This window comes from Squalius cephalus, assembly GCF_949319135.1.
Source record: "Squalius cephalus genome assembly, chromosome: 20".
Lineage (NCBI taxonomy): Eukaryota > Metazoa > Chordata > Actinopteri > Cypriniformes > Leuciscidae > Squalius > Squalius cephalus.
The window spans coordinates 13,970,889-13,991,332 of NC_137141.1; the positions used below are offsets into that span (position 1 = coordinate 13,970,889).

The 20,444-nt window shown below is 37.2% G+C and overlaps 1 protein-coding gene across 1 annotated transcript in view; it reads left to right on the forward strand.

Moving 5' to 3' along the window:
* Positions 1-678: 678 nt before the first annotated feature.
* lrfn5a (leucine rich repeat and fibronectin type III domain containing 5a) overlaps positions 679-20,444 on the forward strand; it is a 60,673-nt gene continuing 40,907 nt past the window's right edge. The window contains exon 1 of the mRNA XM_079853032.1: positions 679-1,359. The gene's annotated coding sequence lies outside the window, so the exon portion shown is untranslated. The remainder of the gene's footprint in view (positions 1,360-20,444) is intronic.

Genomic DNA, 20,444 nt, shown 5'->3' on the forward strand with positions numbered 1-20,444 from the left:
AAACTTTATAATGGGATTGAATAGTAACTTCATCCACCCATCAGAAAAGTAATCCATACGGCTCCAGGGGGTTAATAAAGGCCTTCTGAAGCGAAGCCCTATTTGTTTAAACTGCATATCTAGGATGGCTTGAGGGTGAGCAAATATAGATAATAGCAGATCATTTTAATTTTTGGGTGAACTTACCCATTAATAAACATGAGAATGTTTTGGTAGGCTACTACACTGTCTCTAGTCTGCTTGATCTCTAGTCTCCCAAAATCTCGCGCTGCTGCTGGGTTTAGGCTCCTGTTTCCAACTGATGACTGCTAGCTTTGAGGCTGAAGATATAGTGAACCTTGACTTACGACAGTAGTTAAAAACAAACTTTAAGTAAGAACGAAATTTATACTACTTTGTTCTAATGAATAAACGATAAAACAGCTTGCCATAGTCCGTGGTCTTCTTTACCTTTTCTGTCATCTTCGAACCCTAAATCAACAGCACTTCTCACTGAGGGGCGCAGAGTGACACACGTATCAAGTATTGCGAGCGTCAGTCTGAGCCAATCCGCGATGACGTCCTGCGTTCTCTCTCCCAATCCAAACAGCAGGGTAGAGAGAACAGCCGTTATACGGATGATCCCAGGCAGTGGCTGGTGCAAAACTAGTTTGTTTAAACAGCTCGACCGTTATTATGAGGAATTTGCTCGGTCTTCCCGCTTCATGTGCAATTAATTAGACCTCTCTTTACATTTTTTAGCATCCTGTGTGTGTTATATCGACTTATCGGAGAAATTTCGAGTTATTAATCCATCTTCAGTCGCGTGTGGAGAGCGTACGCAGCCTGAGGAGAAGACACTTTTGATACCTTTTGGATGGAGGGCTGGCGCGAAAGGCAGTCGGTCAGTGACTGTGTGGATTAAGCTGGGGGGGGAAGTACTTGTAAAGGTGCGGTGGTGTGAAGGTCTCCCTGCTGAGATTTGAGTTGACTTCCCGGGTTTAATGCGGACGAAAGCTCGCGCTCGAGCGAGGTGCGTCGACGGGCGGGAGGAGAATGGCACGAGCTTCCGCGCTTCTGAGGGGAAAACAAGTACTTAGCTTCCTTGAGGGGCGTTGGGCACGTTGCGCAGGAATTTGACTGTCCCTCAGTACGTTATTTGGGGATATCAATCCATTACTTCGAAAGGAAAAAAAATATCCCATTGGATTTTAGTGGTTTTGGATATGGGCTTTGGGGTGTTGGATGCCTTCATATCACGCGCACCTTTGAATTTAGTGTGAATCCAGTGGAGCACAACATGGGAAAATATGACAAGTGAGAAGATTCGGTTCCTCTGACCCTCGGTGCTTCAAGCAGGACTGGTGTTCCTTCTGCTAGGTAAACTTTTCAGTCTGAATATTGAATGGTTTGTCACATTGAACTGTCCCTTCTCGACCTTAAAGAATTGGTGCCGAGAGTCCGAATCTCTTTTCAGAGTGTCTAGATGTCTTTGGCAGATCGGGCTTTGGTTTTTAGACAAGGTCAATATATATCTTCAGGTATAATCTTTTATTTTGCTCTCAAAAATGAGAAATAGCTACATTGAGATGGTTTATTATAGCATATTGTATCTGGTTCATGCATTAAATATATAGCCATGATTTGGTCTGAGTGCTTGTATAGTTCAGATAATGGGATGGATGGGTTTGTGTAGCTATATATATGTGTGTGTGTGTGTGTGTGTGTGTGTGTGTGTGTGCGCGCGTGTGTTGGGCGGTGGAGGGGGTTATGTTGAAAGACTATAGATCAAAATCAATTATTTTATATGCACCCACATCCGTAATCTGCTCTATTCTAAGTAGTGATGACATTAAGAGTGACATTCTCTGTCATTTTTATTTTATTTTATTATTATTTATCTATTTATTTATTTATTTTGTGAAATATTGACTATCAGAAGCAATGAAGTAATGTTCTTCAACATTGGCACAGATTCTGTCGATGATACAAAAGGCGTATCCAGTCATGTGAACTTGGCTTAAAAGTGGTATTAAAAAAAAAGTGTGTGTTTCTAAAATATTGTAATTTTTGCAAAATATTGTAAAATATGTGAATTTATAGATTGGAGTTGTCTTCCTAGTTCCATCTTTTAGCGCGCATATATATATATATATATATATATATATATATATATATATATATATATATATGAGAGGTAATATGAAGTGCTGTAACCATTTCGCAGTGGTATTTGGATATATTCAGATGTTTGAGTTGTATGCAGCTTTTTGATTATCCTAAACAACAACAAAAAAATTATTTCTCACAAGAAAACAATTATCCTCACATGCTTCATTTGTGAAACTCTTTTTTTTATTTATTTTTTTATTTTATTTTTTACTATTATTTAAATACTTTATATAAAGTTTCAATTATATATAATTTATGTTCTAAACAATATTTTAGATCTAAATGCAGAGTAATATGCAATCTATCTATATATCTTTTATTTTAAATTAAGTAAAATTCCATCAGTTACCTTGACATAAATGTGTAATTTTGTCTTGAATTACTTGAAAATAAATGCAATTGCTAATATATATTGTTGTTCCTAAGTTCACAAAATGCCAATATACGAGATACGTTGTTTGATATGAAGCTGCTGTATATTTTTTTCACACAGAGTAGATGGGTAACTGAACTGCAGCACCTCTTCCACTGGCTGGTGGTGCTATAATTCAATTTATGGCTCACACAGCAGCTCTGAGGGCCTAGCGCACTGTCTTCCTGGATAGGGGTGTGGGAAACTATGGTTATGTCATGCTGACAAGACTGTATATGAGGAAAGAGGGTTATATACTTTATATTTGCATATTCATATTACAGTACAGTAACAAACTGCATATTTAATGTGTTATTGTTTTATGGAGCTGCTTGCATATTGGCCTTGTGGTGGACAGTAACCAGCCATTTTAACATTTACTATATAGCATTGATTTCCATTCATTGCGTAACATTGAAATTAGCACGTTTTTCAGAACCATGGACAGCTCCTAAATCTCCTGCGCTGTGTTGTTGAATGTGGTGCCAGAATGCCAGAAAGTCCTTCAGACTTGTTTAATTACTCTTGCTGAGCTTAGACCCATGATATGATGAGATGGAGCCAAGAAGCCAGCAAGAGCGCAATGATTCCCACAGCTTGCGTGATTGTTTGAGTAAGGAATTGGAAAGGGGGGGGGGGAAGATTATCACACTCATTGAGTTATTTTGCAGTGCAGAGTAAAACTGAGCTTTCCTTGAAATTATGCAACTAGCAGGTCGCAATCACAGCAGACCTGACAAGTTTTAGTTGATTTATAGTCATATGCATGTAAGCTGCTTGTTTGAGATAGGCGTTACATGTGTGACTTTGCACGCGAGGAATTAGGAGACATGTTAGCTGTGCTGAGATGGTGAAACCTAATATGCCTCTGTTTACAGCTGTCTGGAGAAGCAGCCATGTCTCTGGTTTGTTCCTGTGCAGGTTTTTTTTTTTTTTGCTTCAAATATAGAGATGAGAGGAACCTGAAAGCTATGCATATGTGTATGGTTGAGTAAAGGGTAATCCTATGTTTATTCTTTTAGTTTGTATGGCTTTGTTTGATGTCATGGACTAAAAGGTTAAATCATATCTCTCAGTCAATCATCCATGTTGTTTTCTGTGGGAGATTTGTATAGTATATCTGCTCTGACTGGTATAGAGTATTTTTCAGGCTTGGGTGGCCATCTGTTGCCTGACCTGTCTCTGAATTCAGTCAGCTAAGACAGATGAATTAAACACAATAGATCTGTGACTCAACTAGATGAATGTAAACATGTCAGTAAAGATTAGACACTGGATATGAGGTCAAATCCCAACCTTTAGTGCACTGACCTCATATCTAACTTTTGAGACATGCCGCTCAAGATGTATGCCAATATTTTCCCTAGAAAGGTACTGTACACCTCAGGTTTTTTTCTTCTTTTTTTTTTGTTGTTATTGCAGGTCTGCACAGGTTAAAACAACCCAGCAGTGTTTCTGCAGATGCTGTGAGGAACTACCTGAATCTTCTGGAAGCTATTTTTCAGTCGCAGAGGGCAGAGTCACTGGGATGTAAAAAGCTTTTGGGCAGGCATTCAGGAAATGTTTGGCGAGAGAAGTAAACTGAAACAATTCCAGTCAAAACAGCCAGATTTTGAAGCAGCATATAATCACAACATAGCCACAGTGAGGTCACGATCAGCACTAAGCGTTCTGAATGTCGGATTCGGGAGTGCTGGCGTTCAGAGATGGGGAGAGTGTGCTTGTTGTCAGAGTGACGGGAGAGGCGGTGAAGTAAAATGGCAGAGGTTCGAGTGGGAGTCACTTTAGGGGGTGTTTGTCTGTGATAATGAGCTGTCACTGAGGCACTGGTGCCTTGTTTTGATCTTGCCACCCTGCTGCTTTAAGCAAGAGAAAAGTGACAGCTGTGAATAGAAATAGAGTCTGTGTACAAAGGCCAATGAGGCTATAATGCCATTAGTTATGTGTATGTGTTGGAGAGTGGAGAATTTCGTCTGTGTTCAGAGGAAATGGTGTGTGTGTGTGTGTGTGTGTGTGTGTGTCTTGTACTGGACAGTGGTAGATGTGGTCTACTGAGACTTGAACAGAGAAAAATGATCATGAATTAGAAACCTTCAAGTGTAAAAACAGGAAATAAATCACCAGAAGGAAGAGGAAGTGACAAAAAAATGAATTATCTAATCTAATAATAGCATAATAGTATTATCAATACTCTAGTGGATTCCCTACCATTTGTAAGTGCTGCAGCTCAAATGAGACATATGGACTTTATCAAAGCATAATTTTAATGATGTTCAAGATGTCCCAATGTTTTTTCTTTTTTTTTCTTTTTGGTTATATATTTAATATGAATTAATTTACCATCTACCACATCTACATGTGTGAGGAAACTAGGTCATAGAACGATAGAACGATAGAACAATAGAACAATAGATAGATAGATAGATAGATAGATAGATAGATAGATAGATAGATAGATAGATAGATAGATAGATAGATAGACAGACTGAAATTAAAAATGTTGTCATCATGTACTTATCATTTTACAAATGACTTTCTTCTGCATTTTGAAGAATGCTGGGCATTGACTTCCATTGTATGTAAAAAAAAAAAAAAAAAAAAACATTGAGACTTTAATCAAAATATCTATTCCACAGAAGAAAGCCATACAGGTTTGTAACTATATGAGGTTATTATGACAGAAAAAACTATCCCTTTAAGATGTATTGCACTGTGACATTTTTATTAACAGTTAGCATATTTTTCTTCAAATTTCTTTACTGAAACAAAAAATACAAAGCATCATTCTAAAAATAATGTTTAAATTTAGTTTTAAATCATTTTATTTAAACCACATTACAAAAATACTATAACTTATTATTTTTTCACATTACATTAGTGTTGTCACAAAACTGGAATGTCTAACTTCGATACGATACCTTGAAAAATATAGATATTCTATACCATTTTTGATACCACGGGGAAAAAACTGTTTACGTGAATACTTGCCAAGACGGGCATTTTGACATAATTATGTGTGTATTTGATCATTTAAGTGCCATAAGCCAATTTGATACTCACGACTCTCAAGCTTTTTGACAGACAGCTTTATGTGCATGCATTCTGGGTGAGCACAAACTTGCGAGGATGAGTAAAATTATGCCGAGTGAGTAAGAGGAGCCGGTTGTGTGTCAACTCGCTGTCGGAGAGAAGAGTGTGAGAAAGCACAGCAGGTATCGGTCGATTCGATACTGTGGGAAATGAGTATGGGAATTGTTTCAGATATTTCAGTATCAATACATATTGAAAAATCTATATTTTTGACAACACTACATTACATTAATGATGAGTATGGTGCTTGGGTTTAGTTGATGTATCATATCATGTCGATGCAAATGGTGATAAAAAATCTTTAATGCAAAATAAAGTTAGTATTGTTTTTGTTTTATATAGGAGTGAAATATAATCTTTTTGCATATTCTTGACAGATTTCATGATTTTCATCCGCATGTGTACTGAATTTACACTGAGTTCCAATAAATGTAGTGGAGTAGACCATAAAATGAGCTTTGTGATCCAAAGCACTAATGGAGTCAAAAGATTATAGAAGTGTTGATATGCAGTGTTTGTGCAGTTGTTTGTTGTTGTCGTGCCAATGAAAACCTTTGGTGACTGAAGATTCATCAGGCCTCTCTGATCTAGAAATAAATCATCAGCGTGCATTAGCTGTCAACTGCATTAGCATATCGCCGCTACCTTCTGCTTTCCTCTGTATGGAGCAAAGCCTGTGTCATCCATAACAAGATTAATAGTTCTTAGCTAACCAAAGCTAGGCCTATCTCTTTAAAGTAGCCCATGCATCCACACTGCACTTATTTAAGCCTCATCATCCGAACAGAACTGGCTTGGAATATTTGTTTTCTCTGATCTCTGTTATAGGGATTTTCTGCAATGCCAATCTCATGTCTAATCTAATCAAATATTAGTCTTGTATTCACAAGGTGAAAATGGGATAAATATTTGTGTTGTGTTCTGAGAAAGGAAGTGTTTTATTTGTGTGAGTGAATTTGAGCATTAGATCTGGGGTGCATCTCATTCAGCTCCCTAGTTCAGTATTCAGGGCACTGATCATGGAGTCGGCCATTTTAAGGGCTGTCTCAATCGCAGAATCCTTCCAGGGCGCTGAAACGTTCGCTCCCTAAAAAACTCCCACAGTGCATCATGAAAACGAGGGAGCATCGATGCTCACTATGTTCCCTTAACGGAAGTTAAGAAGCACAAAATTGAAATCAAGTGAGCCAACTCACTACACAGGATGACATGCGATAGATGTTTTTAAAAATAGAAAAAAATATTTTTTTTATTATATTTAAGCATAAACATACATCGCTAGACGGGTAATGAACATACTCTAGCGAACAATTATAATTAGATGAAATGTTGCACGTATATGTAACAAGCAAAGTATTTATCTTAATATACTTTAAATAACATTGCAAGTAATGTCAGAAAGAAATGCTCTGCTGTTGTTCATAAATACCAGTAGTGATGTTGTACTGAGTAGTGAGCCAGCGTCCTTTACTGTCCTTACCAGTGCCCGAATTCTTGAATACTATATATTGATTCACAAGCTAAGGAGTTGATTGAGACACACCCCTGGTCTTTTCTGATGTGTTCAGATTACAGACATAGAGGAAGAGCCATTAACGGCATGGATGACCTTAATCTGATCCAGGTGTCACAATTAATCACACGTGTGTAAGTTCACATGACTAGCAGCGTTAGCTCTACTGTCACATCCAAGATGCTTACTTTCTATGTTCTGCATACACTAAAACTAAATATATAAAGATTAATTATTGGCATTACAATAAGAACCTTTATACTACAGGGCCGTTGAATGCTTGAATCTGATTGGTTGACGAACGTTCTAAGGTGTGCATTATTTTCAGGGAAACGCACAGCTAAAGTAGTTCCAGGCAGGTCTTGACCACATTACAGTTCCATATCACTTTGCGTAGTTAACTGTAATAATGGAAAATAGGATACAATTCATAACAAGAAAAAACATTTAGCCCCATGCGCTTAATCTGCAATTTTCAATGTCTAGCTTCACAATCAATGGAAACATGCAGTTTAATTTTAATAAATAAAGTATATTCCTATCTATAATCAATAGAAAATTAATATGAATATAGGCTAAATAAATGGATAGTCCTGCAGCACGGATTTTTATTGCAGATAATATAACAAATAAATAATTATTGATAGGCCTTACTTGTTAAAAGGCTTTTTTTTTTCATTTATTTGGCTAGTCTACTGTCATTTTTTAATAATAGAAAAAAAAAGAATGAACAAATTAATTAAAACGAATTGAATTAATAAATAAATAATAACGCACATGCTTTTCTGTCTCATTATTGCAACATCTCTCTAATAACTGCATAAAGCCGAGCTGAGGACACACTTTAAGGCCGGTTATGAATGTAATTTGATGACTGATCATGCCCAAACTCGTGTTCAGCGCGTTCAGTCTGTGTTCAAAGTCGGTGTTTAAAATCTGCTGCGATGAAAACAGTCAGAGAATGTGTCCGCTAGTCAGGTGTCCCCAGCATTAGACTGCTATCAGTGGCTCAAACCTTCGTTACTAACTCTAAAATGACGTTTTGGAATTAGCAACAGAGGCATTGGACTAGATGCGTAAGAAATTAGTCCTACATACAAGAGCATTTTAATGACAAAAACTTTACAAACGTCTTGAAATACATAATCTGAACAATGTTTCGAGGTGTGGTAACTGTAGTATAAGCGGAATAATTGACTTCCGCTTCGCGTCGTGACCGCATTACCACCTCGGGTGTGCATTATTTTTCTAATAATTCAACGGCCTGTCGTCAATTATTCCTTACTTAACATCCATGAACCTTTGCACAAAAAGGTTCTTTATAGTGGAAAAGGGTTCTTAGATTATTAAATGTAAATTATTAAATTATTAAACTAAGAAAAAAAAAAAAAAGTCGATCTCCGAATGTAACGTAACAGGGAGGAGAGTAAAGATGGAAAGCTCCTAAAGTTTCCTTATAAATTCACAGATAATTTGTTGTTTGGTCCTTAGTGAAAATCAATATTGACCTTGTATTTGAAAAAGGCTCATAGTAGAAGCAATACAAAAATTCAGAGTCAGTTCATTCACATTCGGAGATCGACTATTTCTGACTGTCAAAATGCCGGCCGACACAGCTACCGTGAGTTGTTCAAAATCTTTATTTTTAGTAAACTCTGTGGACACAAACAATGTTCTCAATGCTCGAGTTCATTTGTAGAGCCCCTGGTGATACTTCGAGCAAAGTTTCATGTTGTGTCGAGCCTTATTAGTGTTTTAAAAATAGCGATTTTTGATGCTATCATAGTAGAGCCCCAAGCACTCTCATTCAAAAGGCAGTTTGACCTAAATCGTAAATACGGTCAAACTTAAAAGTGGCGTTTCTATTCTAATTATGTTTTTAAACGAAAGTTTGCCTCGGGTAGATTAACAAAAAGACCCTAGGTTGCATTTTGGCGAGAGTTACCCTTTCATGAAGAACCTTTCTGTTGCACAAAAGGTTCTCTATCAGGGGAGACTTACGTCCTACCACTCTGGTTGTTGTGCGGGACTTATATTTTGATGACACGGCGGGCATTTATTTCGACAGCGCTGAGAACACCAGCGTCTGAGCACACATCGCTCCCATTCTCCTGATCATTAGATTACGTTCTGTTTAACAGTCCTATCTAATACAAAGAACTGTTATACAAAGAAAGTAAATGGTATACGAAAAAAGTATTATTGAGTGTGCCGTGTGGTTGAGGCCCAATGTCGCTAGCTGAGCAGAAATACATAATCATGTTTTGCTTGATCCCTTAAAATTCGCATTGGATTTCCTCCTTAGCATAAAGGTTGAGAAGTGCCTGGACTTCGGCGTCAGGTCCATCTTTTGTTGTTTTCCATGTTCGTGGAGGCGTTCCTCACTTCCTATAACTGATATCGTTCACAGTTCCTGCAGTGCGAACATGCCAAAAAGCGGGTACTTCTCCCAGTAGTTAATGGAACTGTTTACATGACTACGTTTTCAACTAAAAAAACAAAATATGCGTTTTGGCCGTTCATTTACACAGCAACAGCGGTTTAGGTGCTTGAAAACACAAACTTTTGAAAACGGGTTTCAAAATGCAAGTTTTTGAAAACGGTTTGTGTAAACAACAAAAACGCAAATCTCTGAAGACGGTGATGTCACGCACATGCGTATTACGTGTTCAGTCTATAGTGTTTCATCGCCATCTAATGACCTGGTAGCAGAATACACGGTTTTTAGACATTTTTGCAGATCCATGTGAATAGGGATCGTTTTGACAATGGTGTCATCTGTGCGCGGAAAACTTCTCCATTTGAAGCATATCATTGTCGTGTAAATGTACCCTTCGATTATTAAAATGTTCTTCACATTAAAACAATATATATTTTAGAACTGATCACTGAAGGAAACTTTTGAAACCTTGATTTTTAAGAGTTTAAGGTAAAGTGCAGAGGAGTGACTTTGTTGAGCTGATCTGAGTGAGTAAAACACTGTAACACTGTCTGATACAGAGGGTGGCATCTGATACAGCTCCCCTGCTGCAAACATGGCTGGTCAGGTTTGGCTTGCAGTAAGTGGATCTTACTAAAGTAAGCAGATATTGTCATAAAAGAGGTCTGCTGCTACTTTAAAAGGAGACGGTGTTACCCGGCATGCCTGATATACTCACCTGGTAAAGTGGTAAAGAGTGCATTAAAGCTCTTTCTGTATTCTTGCACCATTTTCTGGTAATGAAAATGGCTGCTTATCTACAGGCGTACACAAGCACAAACTATATAGTGTGGCTAGGCGATGTGTCCTACGCCAAGATACCCTAATTGCACTTCACTTGGCCCAGCTGATGAAGATAGAGATTCGGTAGGTGCGTTTATTGCATATATGATTACCTCCTCTGGCCTCTGTCTCCTGCGCATATTGACACTAAATGATGGACTAAAATGGATGTATGCACATCTGTATTCAGGGTGAATGTCAGACTATAATGGCTTAATGCAGTCTCTCTCCCTCTCACTACGGCCATGAGAGGCTCAAAGCAGATATAAGTCTGCCAACAGCTGGGTGGAATACAAATGCAGCACCACACCGCTCTCTCATTAGCCTGTGATTTATCACACACCACAAACTATTTCTGGCCTGTGTTTATAGGGGCTTGTTGTGACCTATGGGGATCGGTTGTTTTTCATTTACTTATCTAAAAGAATACAAAAAGTACTTGCTGGGAAGCGCAAGTAACCCAGGGATGACATGAGATAACAATTAAATAATAATTTTATTTAAAAAAAAAAAGAAGAAAAAAAAACTATACCAAAATCTATTTAAAATATATTTATTTATTTCATACTTCAAAACCATTAACATATTTATTGACATATCACTTAAGACTTGCTGATATAAAATTATAATTAAACTTTATTTGGAGTATTTGCACATGCACATTTCTTAATATTAAGCCTAAAATGTATATCATTTTAATATCATTATTAATAAGGATTGTATGATCTCTGTATAATATCAGTCTTTAAATGCAAGATATTTAAAGTGTACCTTAAGTATACTTGCAATAGTTCCACTTTAGCACCAAGTATACTTAAATGTATATTTAGTTGAACTTAAGCGCTCCAATTTAGCAGACTTTAAGTATACCAGTTTAATATGGCAAAAGTTTCAGCCTTGGTGATTTTAAAGGATCCTTTACAAGAAAAAAAAAACCTCTGAGATGAGATGAATAAAAAATTGTATTAGTTATTTTCTCTGTCAAACTAACTGAATGTTAATTACTGCAAGGTAAAACTTTTTCATCGATAACTGGATGTAATTAAAGTCAGGTCATGTTCCATCTCTTGAGAGGAAAATGCATTTTAAAAACAAAGTTTTTTTGGTGATGTAATGGGTGATAAAATCAGCTAGAATCATAACTAGGAATGAAATGATAGAATAGAACTGAAATTTCTGTTCATCTCATAAAGATTCACTTTTTCAAACTTCCCATTCATTCAAGAAATGTATCCTTTTGCATTCCACAAAAGATAACCATTCTGGTTTGGAGCACAAGGGCGAGTAAATGATGACAGAATATAAATGTTTAAATATAAGAATACAAGTATTCCCTTTCCACTTACACAAAACAAAATTCGAGATGGGCATTTTTGTCAGTTTCTCATTTCAAGTACTGATAGGTCTCAAAAACAAGTACTCTGGGCGGGTCGTGTCCGGCATGGCGATAATTATTTTTTTAAAAATGAAAACACTGTTATGAAAATTAATGTTGACAAATAAAAATATTTCATGAAAATATGTATATCAAAATACAAAAATATGACTAGAAAAACGTTGCTTGAGTATTAATAACGCATCAATGTTAACATCTAAAAGGAATAGCTGCATGAGGTGAATCTGAAGAGGGAATAAACACCTGTAAACTGAATCCTGTTCTATATGACACATCCTAAATGAGATTAATCAGATATCCCAGATCAGTGATTATCAAACTTTTTACACCAAGTACCACCTCAGAAAATATGTGGCTCTCCAAGTACCACCATAATGACCAATATTAACCAGTAGTGTAGTAGGCCTAACTATTCAACTACATCTATGCACAGCTCAAAAACGAAGCAGTTTCATTTATACATTGATTTATATTTAACCATTTCACACGTAAGTTTAAAATATTCTGGCTGACCCCCAAGCGTGAGTTTTTCAAGACGATCGTTATTTAGAACGTATCACTTTATTGTTTCCATGGTGACGTGTCATTGATTGTCACGTGATACACTGCATTCACAATAGCGCTGAATGAATGATGATCTGCTTTTATTTCCTTTTTTATTCAAAATATTCAGAAATTTGTTAGCTATAGCATATAGCTATAGAAATATCTCATATTCAGATTGTCAAATATGTGCAAGTGGATGTTTTTTGTTGTTTAAACGCCTTTATAATGATTGCGTTAGTTTAGTCTCGCGTAGCCAGACCTTCAGACTGACGGCAGAAGGTCTGGACTCTATCGCAGATTTTCTTGGCCAAGAGGACGTTTGACTGACATATAACGCAACCAATCACAGTTCGTTTTGTTCCGCGTCATGTTTAGGGGCGTGCCAATATAATGTTGATGTCCCTAGAATAACAGACCAGCGTGCATCTAATAAATTATTCATTCAAGAATGTTGTGCAAGTTTACTGCAACAATGGAGCCGCAAACTTCACATACTTTTGAAAATCCAGCGTTTAGTTGATCCTGGTAAGCGCTCATTTGTCTCAGTTGTAAACACAACGGCTTTCTTCTTCCACGAGGGGTTTTGGCGTCACGGCATTTGTTTCCAGACGGACCATTAAAGAACGCGACACACACGTCTCGCGGACATCCTGTAGAATTCAACCAATTAGGTCGCGACTTTGAAACTCCTGAAGTGTTTCCAGAAAAGTGTGCCATATGCATCAGACGTTCAGCCAACGGTCAGTGGGCGTTACGTCCGAGGCTGAGACTAGCGTTAGTTGAGCTATATGCGCGATGGGCGCCGCCATGTTAGTTTGTGCCGCAGTTTAGAGAATTGGACCTGTTGGATTTACAACACGTGAATTCATTCACTTCTCCTGAAACACTTCAAAGTATGTGGTCACTGACCTGGGAGTAGAGTAGTGTAAAATTTAAAGTTACTTACACAATGTGTTATGGTATGAATAAAACGTGATTATTAACATATTAACATAACATTAACATTAACATAATTATAATGGAAAGGATTATTATTGCCGCTTCCATAGATATCAGTGTGTATTTTACAAACTCTAAATGTATTGTTTTTTTAGTACTTATGTGAATTTAAATGTCTGAAACCTAAAATAAACACTATGTGGTTAAAAACACTGAATAGTTGTGATATATGACAAGCGCTGAGCGCGTCCATCTCTGGCTCAGCGCCAGCCATAGACTGTAAAAAAAAAATGAGGGGGTTGAATGCATCAACAAATGATTGATAAATGCATTCACAACCTTGCAACTATGTTATTGAACTTTAATACATAGAGAAATACATCCATTCCATTCACCTTTTGGCCCGCAACAATAGAATAATGACACACATAAAAAAAAAGTTTAGCTTTTAACACCTTTTACATGACACTGTTTCTTTTCATTACCATGAAAATAAAATAAAAATAAAATAAACAAATCTGTTGCCATAAGAAACCCCACTATTTCAGTAAGAAAAAATAATTTCAGTCCTCCAGATGTTCTCTTGTATACTTTCCTTATGTGGGCTTCGAGGTCGCTAGCACCTTTATGACACTTTCGTGACAGCTTTGCATGTAATGCATTCTGCTTCACACGGATCTCGACCGAGACGAAAACACAGGAATTTTCTCTGTAAATCATCAGGAGCCATGTGCCACTGTTGACAGGCAAGCGCTGCTGTGTGTCTCTTGGCTGTTGCCGTGGTGCTGAGGGTAATGATTGAGATGCAGTTTGACCAATGTTTGCGTTACGTACATGACCAATGGTGCCGTGCGAGAAGGTGGGACCTAAAGCAATGCAATAACGCACATCAACCCGATCACTTGTTTATCGTTCATGTAAAAAGTACATTCAGATTCATCAATCTGAATGAATTCAGTCCGATTGAAACAAAAGGGATGTAAACATAATGAATGGTGACTGCAGAAAGCAAAAGCCGAATCCCGGACATTTTGTGTGATCTAGAAATTCCGGCCTGGGGCATTTTTTAGGTAAAAAAAAAGGACGTCCTGGAAAAAGAGGACGTATGGTCACCCTAATTTAAGGCTTAATATGATTTAAATGGATGAGTTATAAAATAATTCACCCCACTCACAGTTGGCATAAAGGGCAAAATTAGCTATAGACCAAAACTACTTTTTGCATCAGGCTGTGAACATATTTTTTTCTGCTGTAAAGCATTTTAACATGGGGGAGATACAGATTTGACTCACTTTTGCATCCAGCCTCAAGCGGCCTGTCGATGAATTGCAGTTTAATTCACTTACGTGTTGGTTTCAAGAGAGAGAGGAGGTTGCCGCTTGGCGCCAGCACATTTGAATTTAGCAGTTGATCACGTGATGCACTGACCGTTCTAATCACACCGGTGTGATCGTACGTCCGGAATTAAGTGATTCCTCTGCGTACCACTAGAGGGAGCTGTACCACACTTTGAGAATCAGTGTCCTAGATACACAACACAAACATAACATTACAACTTGTATCTGCACAAAAGGACGCAAATGTAACTGAACTTGAACTAAGTTACCTGCTAGCCAGAAAGTGTTACTCCCATTGGGATGCACTCGTCCAGTAGCAATTCGCTGAAACACAAAATTCACAACGGTGAATTCTATAGTGTTCTTATTATAATATTATGCATATGGTAGAATGGTGTTGCACATCTTGCAATTAACTGTATTTTTCATCTACTTTATCAAGTGATTCCAGACATCCCTGTGTTTTCAAAGCATAAACATAGACCTACTGTTGAAAAAATAAGATAGCTGCTGGATTATTAATATGGAATATGAGTGTCTCAAATAACCCAATCATAGTCACACATCCAAGTACATCCCTACTAAAAACGCTGTATTATGCATGCTAGGCCAGTAGTTGGCGATGTCACTACGCGCCTATAGACTGAACGCGTAATATGGATGCGCATGATGTTACCGTTTTCACAAATTCAAGCTTTTGTAGTTTACACCGAGACAGTGTCGTTTGCAAAAACTTGCACTTTGAAACCTGTTTTCAAAAGTTTGTGTATTCAGGTCTCCAAAACGCAGTAGTCATGTAAATGAACGGCCAAAACACACAAAAAGTTTTCCGTAGGAAAACAGTGTCATGTAAACGGCCCTAAAGTGTCATAATTAATAAATTAGATATAAAAATAGATTTTTGGTACAAGAAACTTAAACCAACATGATAAATGATTAAGTTTTGGCGAAATACAATATATATATTTTTTTTTTTGTAAAAAAAAAAAAATATATATATATATATATATTTTTAAAACAATAATAAAAAAAATCAAGGTTTAAAATTCAGCTGCTTTTTGTTATAGTGTAGGCTAAACAAAAATACCTCATAGCGCCACCTAGCTTCCAACCAGTGTATACCGCAGCGGTGTGAAAATTACGACATTTAGTCTAATAATGCGTTGTTTGAAAAAGTTTTAAGGTAAAGTTTTGCATGACATACTGCAGGACACTTGAAATATCATGCCAACTACAAATACAATACAAATAAGTGTATATTTTCCATTGTTTGACATTCTTTCTGCCTGTGCTACAAAAAGAGAGATCCATTTAGTGAAAGACAGGAAACAGGAGTTTAGAAAGGCTTTGATGCTTTGTTGATTCTCATTAAGGAGCTGAAAGGTTGAATAGCTGTTTTAGAGGAGACACCTGGGAGGCCTGAATGGAGGCTGTCACCGTGAGTTTATGTCCCAGCGCAGGCAGACTCATGAGCTGAGCAAAGGCCGTCTGTCACTCCAGAGGTGCCGCTCACCGTCTCTAGAGATGCCACCGAGAACAATGAGCACCTGGGAGGATTTAGAGATCCTAAAATGTCTGTCAAAGCACCATGAGAGGTTAGACAAGTTCTGCTCGAGGATAAAATAACTATCACATGCTAACAAGCAGTGCTTAATTTGTAAACTAGGAGGTTGTGAAACAAAGACTGGTGATGTATCTGCCATTAAATCTAATTGACCTAGCAAGCGAGGGGCAGGAGACAAAACTACATCTCTTCTATTAAAATCAACACTTTCTACACTGACACTATATTCACTCATGCACAAATAACAATATTTTTTGGTTGTTATTATTATTAAGTGCAACATATTACTCTTACTACTATTATTATGTATTTATTTATTTAGACTATTGTTGAATCACGGAAGCTACACCAGTTACTTTGTCAAGAGATATCTTATTTATTATTTGTATACATGTGTCTGACAGAGAGAGGCATAGCAGAATAAGGCTATAGGTGAGGAGGTCTTCATTCTAGATTTCTCTGTTCCCCATACTCTATCCTCTCACCCCATCATGCCTTTATGTTTCTCTGGGGTGGTACAGTAAGGATTGAGCTTATATACACTACTCTGGGACTTACAACTTCCTTGTAAGGTAGAAAAACATGTTGCTTATGTTTAAAAATGGAACATATACCTCGTGCTTACACATGGTACAATCCACTTTCCATATTAAGAAACTATCCTCTGCGTATTCATTTGTGGTACATTTGCATCAGTTGAAACATTTCTTTCCTTGTAAAGAACATGCCAACTGAAGTATCATCATTAGTGGACCATCTCTGCTCAGCAGGGCCGGAGTGGGGCCACTTTTCAGCCCGGGAGTTTCAGGCCCAAGACCGGCCCACTTTTTCCATGGTGGAATTCCAAATTAGCACTTTTTCCAAATTGGATAAATGAAGCAACAGTTTGCTCTTACTATTGTGTAGTTTGTATTAATACCATGGTTCAACAAATAATGTAAAGGTTAAATAATAATTCACTTATTGCAATTCTGACTTTATATCTTGCAATTCTGATTTTATAACACGCAATTGCAACATTATTCCACGCAATTCTGACTTTATATCTCGCAATTCTGACTATATATCTCGCAATTCTGAGAAATAAAGTCAGAATTGCGAGATGTAAACTCGCAATTGTGAGATAAAAAGTTGCAATTATCTTTTAAAATGTTTTATTCTGTGGCGGAAACAAGCTTCCATACCTCCTGGCCTCTTCCTCCCATCCATCCTCCCTGACGCGTACCGTTACGGTAGGGCCGGCCCAGCTATCGGTAGGCGGTGCCGTGGTAGCCTACCTGAGAAAACGTTTTGGAAAAGACGGACTATGGACCCAACCAACTCTATAGGAGGGGTGGGGAGAACTCCCTCACATGGTACAACCCATGCAGAGGCTGCGCGCTGCGGTGTCAGGATGCGGAACGTCTGTAGCCTACTGTAACTAACGTGACAAATGTGAAAAAAAATAAATCCTCGACCGGCCCAAAAGTGAAGCGGCCCACTGGGAATTCTCCCGATTACCCACCCCAGGCCTGCTGCTCAGTGAACGTTGCATTGTACACATACCTCTAAGCAAAATATAGCTCATCCCAGATCTCTGCTCAGCACACATGTACATACTCTGACTTCACAAAACGGCGCTCACATTGTCCGTTTCACAGTTTAGCGTCTCTTTTAACAGTCATATCTAATACTGTACTGTACTAGAGATAACTGTTAAACAAAGAAAGTGAACGGTATGGGAAAAAGTATAGCGTTTGCTTTTATATTAAGAGTAACAGAAAGGCAATAATAGGCTATAATACTCATTTACCGTCAACATTTAGCACATACACATCAGAAAAACAAATCTCTGAATATTTAAATTTAAATGTTTACGTGAGCTTCCGAGAGCCTCTCCTCTCGGAAGCTATAGACCTTTAAGTCACTGTTTGTTTTTATGTGACAGTTAGAAGCAAAAAAGTGGCTCGTTCAAATAATGACTCCACAAATGGTTGTACAATTGTCAAAAAGTTTAACTTTGTGGTTAGAACTCAGAAGTAATAAGTATTGCTTTTTTAAAAAAAAAAGATTTATTTAGTACCTAAATTGCATAATGCCAGCTAATTAGATCAGATATTGCTATTGTTTACACATCTTGCCATTTTTGTGTGTGTGTGCAATATGCATTAGACGCAATGTAGGCAGTCCTGAAGCTGAGACTTAGTGATTAATCTTGGTCCAGTAACTGTGAAATAACAATTAAAAAGAAGAGAAAGGAATTCAAATCATCATAATTACTTTCACGCATGAAGATCTGCAGTTTATTATGCACAAATCATACTAGAAACCATTGAGGTGTAGAGTTGTGAGTGGCAAATGTGTGTTGAGTTTTACTTCTCTCTCCCCCCAGAGCACAAAACATTTCATTTGCTTGGTTTCTGCATGAAAAAAAAAAAAAAGCATTTAGATGTCAAGACATTTCCAAATGTTTAGCTAAGCACATATGAAATGTGCAGTGTGGCAGCCAGGTACTAACGTGTTTATTTTTGATTGCTATGTTTTCTGGTGGTATGTGACAGAGATCGCATGTGGCGGTTGCATCACTCCGAGCTGTTTATGAGCATTAGCATAGCTTTGATGTCACGCTTCCCGTTGGAGGTGTGCCATAATGTATGCATTGTTTTAAGGCTCCAGGTTATTTTCTCGTCTTCTCTCTGGCTTTCCCTCTCTCTTATAATTTTACTCCCTCTGCATTTTCATTTTCTCTCTTTGATCCACTTTATCTTTAATGATTCCACATTGCTCAGCTGATTAACTTATTTCTTGATTGCTTTATAACAGTGCTTGTATTGCTTCGTAACCTTATACAACTTTTTCTTTGTCTTCAGCTCCAGACATTTTACATTCAGTCGCCACTTGGTTTTATAGCTAATTTAGTTAAGGTAGAGATAAAGATAGTAGACTGCAGTGTGAGAATAAAATCAAGGTGAGAATGATGCTGTCAAGCAGGGGCAAAAACAACTTTCATCTGTGCATTAGCAGTGTTAAGTTTAATTGAAATCCACTCAAGGCTTTGCTCTTCATGGCTACTGCCTTGGTTACTGTGGTAACTGTCTTGAAAATCTTGGAATGTCTGCCCACTTCAGATATTTCAGTAAAACACATGTACAATCACACATGCCTGTTTATATATAGACTTGTGTTGTTCTTAAATGTCCACAACTATTTGGACACCTGTATGTCACCCTTAAATATGTCTGAAACTCATTCCGTTACATGGATTAAATGCTTTTGAACTAGTTTTATCTTCAAATTATTATTATTTTTTAATTCAGATTGAAAAGTATACTACTTTTCTTTAAACAAATAGCACTTTTTATTTTTTTAAATGCCAGTTTGACATTTTGTTATTCAATTATTAAATATTATTCGATTACATTTTAAAGTGTCCAAATACGTTTTGTCTATATTTTGAACATCTTCATTGTTTTATATTTAAAGATCTAACAAGCTATCTTTTGTAAAAATTTTGCCTGAAAAGTGTACTTTTTCTTTCAAATAAATGCCACATTTTTCATATTTAGTTCTGTCACAATAATTACTTTTTGTTCGGCGATATATTGTCGCAGTAATAATTGCGATAAATGATATTATTGTCATTTTTTAAGACCATTTTTCACTGATTATATAATGGTAATATAACAGCATAAGCATATAACATGCTTTCAAATAACAAAGAACATTTAAATCTTAAGAATATTTAGATACTGGAATTGAAATGTCTAAATCCTAAATAAAATACAACTTGAATAAAAAACATTTGTTAACAGAAAGTTCTAAGTAACAACAAGCAGAACAAACAAACATGTTAATATAAAGTCGCTGTACAATAGAACCTTTTTTATATAGCAATCTTGTCCCCAAAAGTGTTCGTAGGTTAGAGATACACCAGTGTCATCTCCCCTTGCCCCAGGTGTTTTGTGCCGCACGAGTACGGACACAATCATCAGTATCATTAAATCCTAATGACCCCATAATTATCCCCTGCATTTATTGGATAAACCTAGAGTGCATTCATCTCCATTCACTCTCCATATTGTGCTTTCTTGGCGCGATCACCCATAATTTGCTGCTTGTTGCCTTGACCTTCAGAGGAAGCAAATCATTAGGATGCTGCAGCGTATTGATGATTAAGGATTTTCTTTGTGCTGTGCCCTCTGAAACCCTCCTTGTCCCGCATGTGTGTGCATATATGCGTGATGATTCGAAACTA